This window comes from Melitaea cinxia, chromosome 22 (genome assembly GCF_905220565.1).
Source record: "Melitaea cinxia chromosome 22, ilMelCinx1.1, whole genome shotgun sequence".
NCBI classification, from domain to species: domain Eukaryota; kingdom Metazoa; phylum Arthropoda; class Insecta; order Lepidoptera; family Nymphalidae; genus Melitaea; species Melitaea cinxia.
This window is the reverse complement of record NC_059415.1, coordinates 8342165-8350101: the sequence shown is the minus strand read 5'-3', so window position 1 is coordinate 8350101 and position 7937 is coordinate 8342165. Positions and strand designations below refer to the sequence as shown.

Here is a 7937-nt window from a genome sequence, read left to right as displayed (position 1 = left end):
AATGTTTAAGATAAATGTACTAAAAACCAAAAAATAATAAAATAGATACAGTCGTGGGAATTATAAACATATGCATAGACTAGACTAAAATAAAACCGTGGGGCACGTCAATTGTCTACAATCGTTGATTAAAATGTTTGTTTTGTAATGTTACACTATAATTAGGCAGTTGTTCAACCGACAACGATGGACGTGTGATAAGTAGGGCTAGAATGTGGAAACAAGCTAGCAAGCTCGATTATAAGCGAGTTTTAGGGTTTCATAGTGGTGAGCGAGTAGTACTTTTATCATATGTTTTGTCGATTAAAGACAAACTACGAGCAGTGAAACGATTCCTCGCCAGCCAGCAGTGTGAATGTCCAATGATAAACTAGTTGAAACATCTCTTTTATTTACATGGAGTGTATGTAACTATTGGAATTTCCATGAGCAAGAAAATAGTAAGTAATTTCCTCACCGTCTGCGGGCCAACTGCCTATTTTAACGACGAATTAAACGATTCTTCTATCGCACATTAAGTCGATAATTTGTAGACAATTGACGTGCCCCACGGTTTTATTTTAGTCTAGTCTATGCATATGTTTATAATTCCCACGACTGTATCTATTTTATTATTTTTTGGTTTTTAGTACATTTATCTTAAACATTGCAATGTATGTTTAACATAAAACCGTTTAACTTAAAAAGTTTTTTTACCTATTTTTATTTTCTAGTTTTTAGTTTTTATTTCGCATTCTGTTTAATTCATTTAGTGCTTCATTATTGCAAGGCCCATCTTAAATATTGAGGTTGTATAGTGCACTGTATTCTACTTGTTGAGACCTTTCATTTGATACCCATGTTGATGGGATTGATAAAACCTAAGTTATCCGCCATTTTGTAGAGGCCGCCATCTTGGATTTTAATTTTATATAGTACATTGTATTATACTGGTTGAGCACTTTCATTTGATACTCATATTGATGGGATCGATAAAACCTACGTTATCCGCCATTTTGTAGCGGCCGCCATCTTGTATTTCAATTTTTTATAGTATATTGTATTCTGCTTGTTGAGCCCTTTCATTTGATACCCATATTGATGGGATTGATAAAACCTACGTTATCCGCCATTTTGTAGCGGCCGCCATCTTGGATTTCAATTTTTTATAGTATATTGTATTTTGCTTGTTGAGCCCTTTCATTTGATACCCATATTGATGGGATTAATAAAACATAAATTATCCGCCATTTTGTATCGGCGGCCATCTTGAATTTATAATGATAATGAATAAACATAATTGTATTGTCACCAAAATCCAAAGTGTATACAAAATTTCAGATTAATCGGTTGACAGGAAGAGGGTGAAATTTGAATTACTAAATTTGACCCAAGAATAAAAAATAAAACAAACGGGGTGAGCTAAATAAAACCGTTTAAAAATGAGTGGGCCGCCTCAAAATGTTGAGTACGATTTTTTTAAGACGTTTTTAGGGCTAAGTAAAACATGTTTTTTCACACCACCCTTATGTACATATTTTGATAAAATGGGTATAATCTACTGAACTTTGCCACAAAAGATAATGCCACGTTGTTCATTTGAGACATTTGACATCGATTGCCAATTTTTGGATAGTAATCATAAGCGTCCATTTTACCGAGAACACGCCATTGTATTGATATCACATTTTTGTCAGACTAATTTATTGTACTTATAACAAGATGAAATAAGATCGGCAATGCATTTGCGATGCTTTTGAAGATTAAGAAAGATTGTAAAACTAATTATTTCTTTTCTATTTCTCTTCTATAAATAACTTTTAGTAAATAAATACTTCGATAGCGACCGTACAGAATTTTGTTATATAGATGGAAAAAGAAATATATTTAAAAATCAATCTTTATTAAGTTATTGTTGTACAATTTTCAGTAGCTTACTTTGTTATAATCGAGACGCTCAGAAGTATAACGCCTGTAATTGAAATTTTTTCGAACGATTTAGACGAAATTTGGAATACAAATAATTTTTTAATATTTCGCATTTTCTACTAATCCTCGATTTAATTTAAACAAATTTCTTTTTATCGAGAATTTTATGATATTCTCTTATTACATTCCATAGCTTAGACACAGAGATCGAAATAATTATTAAAACAAAAAGTGATGACAACAGTACAGTCAGAAGTAAATCTAGTTCGAAGTATTCCGCCCACGACAAGTGAGCGCCGGCGGCTCTCATGTGCGTGGCGCCGCCGTGTCGCAGCGTGTGCTCCACCCACCAGACCGCGCGCTCCAACGGGGACTGAGGCTGGTCGGACATGATACTGCGCAACCGCTTTATATTATCTCTGTAGCTGTAACCATTACAATTTAAAACAATTTAAAACTCTGTCTCTAACGTTGTTTATGTTTTTCAATGACCTGGTTGTGAAAAAAATGTTGAGATAGATAATTATTTATTAATAATAATAAATAAATAAGTTCATAATTTGATACCAAATACTTTTACAATATATTAGCCCGGTAGGCTGTAAAAGTGAAGGTTTTGGAAAGGTAAAAGAGCAACACTACGCACTCGGTCGGGGACCATTGTGACAAACAAGTCAACATGATTGCTGGCAAGCAAGGGGTTAGCTTTAAGCCCTTTTATAGAAGCATAATACTCTCACGCGTCTAGGCATGTGACGCATCATGTCATATACATAATTCATATTACAGATTCTCTTATTTGAAATGGATTAACATTTACAAATTAGTTTGCTTTTTAGTTTCTAGTGTGCATAAATATACTTGAATATTTTTTGTATAACATAAAACCAAACCTTTTATCATTGATGACTTTCTCAATAGCTTGCTGAAATTCAATTTCATTTAGTGTTATCATATCTAGTTTCATTCCTATTTGGTGATGGACATACTTCTCAGCATTGAACCATTGGTCTCCTAACATCGGAATACCGATGAGAGGGACTCCCGCATTTATAGCTTCTTCCGATGATTGTAGACCACCTTGTGTTAAAAATAACTTTATGTTTGGATGTCCTGAAAAGTTAATAATTAAAAATATTAAGTTTTTTAAAATTTCACCTTTAATTTTCACCGACTACACGATTGAGATATAAAAATGACTATGAATAATCAAACTAAGAAACATCGTTATATCAGAAATTGTAAGGAAAGTTTTATACGTTTTTACTTTCACATTTTTTTTATACTTACTGAGTAGATCTGACTGTGGAAACCACTTTAATATTTTAATATTTTCAGATTTTCCAGGTAGCTCGTCCTTGTCCCACTTCCATAGAACATCGTATGGAAGTTGAGAGAACACTTTTATAAACATATTTATCTTCGTTTGTTCCAAAACTAAAGTATATTACACCATTTTTGGAAGAATCTAAATACGATTTTAGGTCCTGCCGAAGTAAATGAAGTTTTATTTATTATCTAATGATAAAAATTATAAAAATAATATTGCATAAAACCAGTCAGAAAAGTAACGAACTGAAATAAACTGCTAAGAATTCTAAAATTTAATTTCAATTGTAGAAAGGACGGAAATCTATATATGGAATATTATTCCAATTTTATTTTGTTTTAAAAATAAATTAATGAAAATGGTGTTAACTGAATTTACAATAAACTTAAAACAACCGATCTCAATGGGCAGCATTCGCTTCAGCCTGTAATATCCCACTACTGGCCGGGGTACTGCCATAGGCCTCTTTCCCCATGTAGGGCAAGGATCAGAGCTTAAACTACCACGCTGCTCCAATGCGGGTTGGCGGATATATTTCCTACTATGAGTAACGATCGCTATCAGCCTCTACACCTGATAACTACCGGAACCGACGGCTTAACGTGCTCTCCGAGGCACGGTGGGGAGACCCACAGGGACGGCACAAACACCCAGACCACGGCAAACACCTGTATGGTCAATACAAATATTTGTCATGTGCGGGGATCGAGCCCGCAACCGCCAGCGCAACAGGTACAATCCATAGCTGTGACCGCTGCGCCAACGCGCAGCATTCATTACATTCGAATATGAAGTTTTAATTAACATAAACAAAGTCGAATGTCACAGTTAAAAAAAAAATTATATTTAGATCGTATATTTTACTATCGTTGTATTGTAATATTTACTGGTTTTGATTGTATTAACTTAAATTTTTCAAAATACTCTAAATTTTATTATAAATGATAAGATACAATTAGATCTTTATTTAAGTTAGAAATAAATACTTAGACGATTAGAGATTGAGAACTTGAGAATTGGTATCGAATGCAATAATTTTGGTTTCGAGTTAGGATGTATTAATTATTTAGACGTACTAACATACATACCATTTTCAAATTTTATTTTGTTATTGATATTAAAGCGTAATCACTGTTTTATACATTTTACTACTATAAAAATAAGACAGCACCTGTGGAAGTGGCTTAAGTGGTGGCACGTGCACTCCACCCATATACACAACGTTTGGTGGCACTGGTTGATTTCCCACCCAAATAGGATGTACATTTACAAGCACCATATGCACATTCTTAGACAAGTCATTCATACGTGGTATGTCTGAACCCAGAATCGATCTTAATATTTTAGTGTCTTCTTCCTCAATTTCATCTATTAAATTTTCTATTCGCCAATAACTATATAATTGCTGGAGTTTCTCCCATGTCGTAAGATTGTGCACTCTTTGTTGTAATTGTGTAGGATATAAAAGGGGATGTGTATTAGCACCAACAGCTGTTAAATGATACTTCTGTAAAGCCATTGAACTGACCTGGATGATAGGTACTTTGAAATAATGTGAAAATACCATTGTTGGTCTAATACAGGCTTCAACCAATATTAAATCATATTCTCCGTGTCTTTTATATATTATATCTTGTACCTCTTTTGTTTTTAGCACTGAAAAAAATACTGCATCACTAGTTCGAAAAACTACGCTCATTTGGTCACGTATATTTTGAATGCTATTAAATGATTTTTTTAATAATGTGTCTCTCCAAATTCCATAAGATAGATCGTGGATATCTATTTCTGTCAGATTCTTAGGTGCTTTTCCGGACGGGTACTTGGGGTCGGTGGTGACGACTGTCACCTCATGACCCCGTCTCACCAGCTCATCGGTCAGAGGTCGAAACACCACTTGGTGACTAATCGATGGTAATGGGTATACTGCTAATATTCTTGCTGCTCTAACGTCGTAATAATGAAAATTAAACAAAACAATGTAAAATAACAAGTTCTTCATTGTCTTACACGGTACAAATGAGGACTGATCTTCTTTCGAATTTGTGTATGCATTTTATACATATTATCTAAGAAATTTGCATCTATATTATCCTTGTTGTATTTATTCCGAGAGCTATTTAAAATACCAAACTCAAGGTCATTGCGTTTTTGTTTCTCGCGAATTTTAAATAACCATGAACAAACGATGTATTTTGATTTTAGTTTTTGATCGCTTGATTTTTATACTATTCTATACTAGGATAAAATCATTACTCTATGTGTAATATATTTATTTTTTAACCGACTTCCAAAAAAGGAGGAGGTTCTCAATTCGACTGTATTTTCTCTTTTTTTATGTATGCTACATCAGAACTTTTGACCGGGTGGACCGATTTCGACAATTTTTTTTTTTTATCGAAAGGTGGTGTGTGCCAATTGGTCCCATTTAAATTTATTTGAGATCTAACAACTACTTTTCAAGTTATATCTAATAATTCGTTTTTACTTGACGCTTTTTTCGTCGACCTACGTTGTATTATACCGCATAACTTTCTACTGGATGTACCGATTTTGATAATTCTTTTTTTGTTGGAAAGGAGATATCCCTAGTTTAGTACCATGATAAGGAAACCAGGATCTGATGATGAGATCCCAGAGAAATCGAGGGAAACTCTCAAAAATCCGCAATAACTTTTTACTGGGTGTACCGATTTTGATAATTTTTAATTTAATCGAAAGCTGATGTTTATCATGTGGTCACATATAAATTTTATCAAGATCTGATAACTACTTTTTGAGTAATCTTTGATAACGCGTAGTTACGTGACTATTTTTTCGTCGATCTACGTTGTATACTCTTCGATGTAATTGAAGTCGGTGTTTTTAACCGACTTCCAAAAACGGAGGAGGTTCTCAATTCGACTGTATTTTTTTTTTTTTTATGTATGTTACATCAGAACTTTTGACCGTGTGGACCGATTTCGACAAATTTTGTTTTAATCGAAAGGTGGTGTGTGCCAATTGGTCCCATTTAAATTTATTTGAGGTCTAACAACTACTTTTCGAGTTATATCTAATAATGCGTTTTTACTTGACGCTTTTTTCGTCGACCTACGTTGTATTATACCGCATAACTTTCTACTGCATGTACCAATTTTGATAATTCTTTTTTTGTTGGAAAGGGAATATCCCTAGTTTGGTACCGTGATAAGGAAACCAGGATCTGATGATGGGATCCTAGAGAAATCGAGGGAAACTCTGGAAAATCCGTAATAACTTTTTACTGGGTGTACCGATATTGATAATTTTTAATTTTTTCGAAAGCTGGTGTTTATCATGTGGTCACATATAAATTTTATCGAGATCTGATAAGTACTTTTTGAGTAATCTTTGATAACGCGTAGTTGCTTGACTATTTTATCGTCGATCTACGTTGTATTACTTGTCGATGTAATTGAAGTCGGTTTTTTTTTCGTTTGCGAGCAAACACAATTATTTCGTTTGCGAGCAAACACAATTATTTTTGCTGTACTCACGGCTTCGTTTACTATTTATCTTTTATATACCACAAATTTTTAAAACTATTGATAACTACTGTTAATGAGAAAAATTGAGGAGCAAAATAATTTACCTTCGACTATTTGATAATATGTTACGTAAAGTAGTGTATGCTTAGATTTTAATTTGTAAACTTTTCATATTTTCATTTTATTTTTACCACTACGCTGACAAAAAAGCGTACGGTAGGCATATCACTGCTAACCTGTTACTGTATCCTATGACACCTGTATATATACTTCTGACTCTCCACAGGACCACTGGCTAGACACCTCACTCTCCACAGGAACACAGTAATACTGTGATCTTCTGTAAGGTTGAGGTACTTCCCTAGTAGGGCTAATCTAAATTTTAAAAATCACAAAGACACAGAACATAATTTGATCACAGCCCTGGCATAGTCATTATTTCTGAGTAGGCATAATGTATATAGGGATAACACTGTTACATTACCACCTTGGAACTTAAAAACTAACCGATGACAGGATAACCAGCCAACTGCTGACTTTAAAATACACAGGCCAAAGACGGGCAGTAGTGTCTTTGGTGCGACAAAGCCAGCCCTGCGGTCATCACCCGCCCAGGCAGCGTGGTGACTATGGGCAAAACAATATAGGTGTATAAGTGTATGAAAATTACTATATGTAGTACATGTTTATGATAAAATCTAATTTTACACTTATACTAATGGTATAATTTCACTTTTATATTATACTATTTAAATTTATAAGTTTTTACTGATAAAATACAAAAAATGTAAAATAAAAATATGTAGACAAAATTAAAAATTATTAAAATTTAATGTAAAAGAATTATAGTTTACATTACATATGAAAGTGTACAAATATATAATAAAATGCCCACAGTTATTAAAGAAGCTAAAAGCATCCTGAAGTTTAAAAGATTGCTTAAAAATTATTTACAAAATTTAAAAATATAATAAAAACAATTATCACAACTACAAACAAAAATTATCACCTAAAATAATGAGTGGAAGTAATAACGTAAATGAAATAAATAAATAAATAATAATAATTAAGAAATAGGTTGCAAAACAATAAAAAAAAACTACAAATTTATACATTAAAAAAAATATACCTACAAAATATCAAAATAAAATTCTTAGTCTGCAAAAAAAAAAAAACGTCAAGTTAATATT

The 7937-nt window shown here is 32.9% G+C and overlaps 1 pseudogene; it reads right to left on the bottom strand.

Annotated features, from left to right (window-relative positions):
- Positions 1-2027: 2027 nt before the first annotated feature.
- Positions 2028-5240, bottom strand: LOC123664447 (annotated as a pseudogene).
- Positions 5241-7937: the final 2697 nt, after the last annotated feature.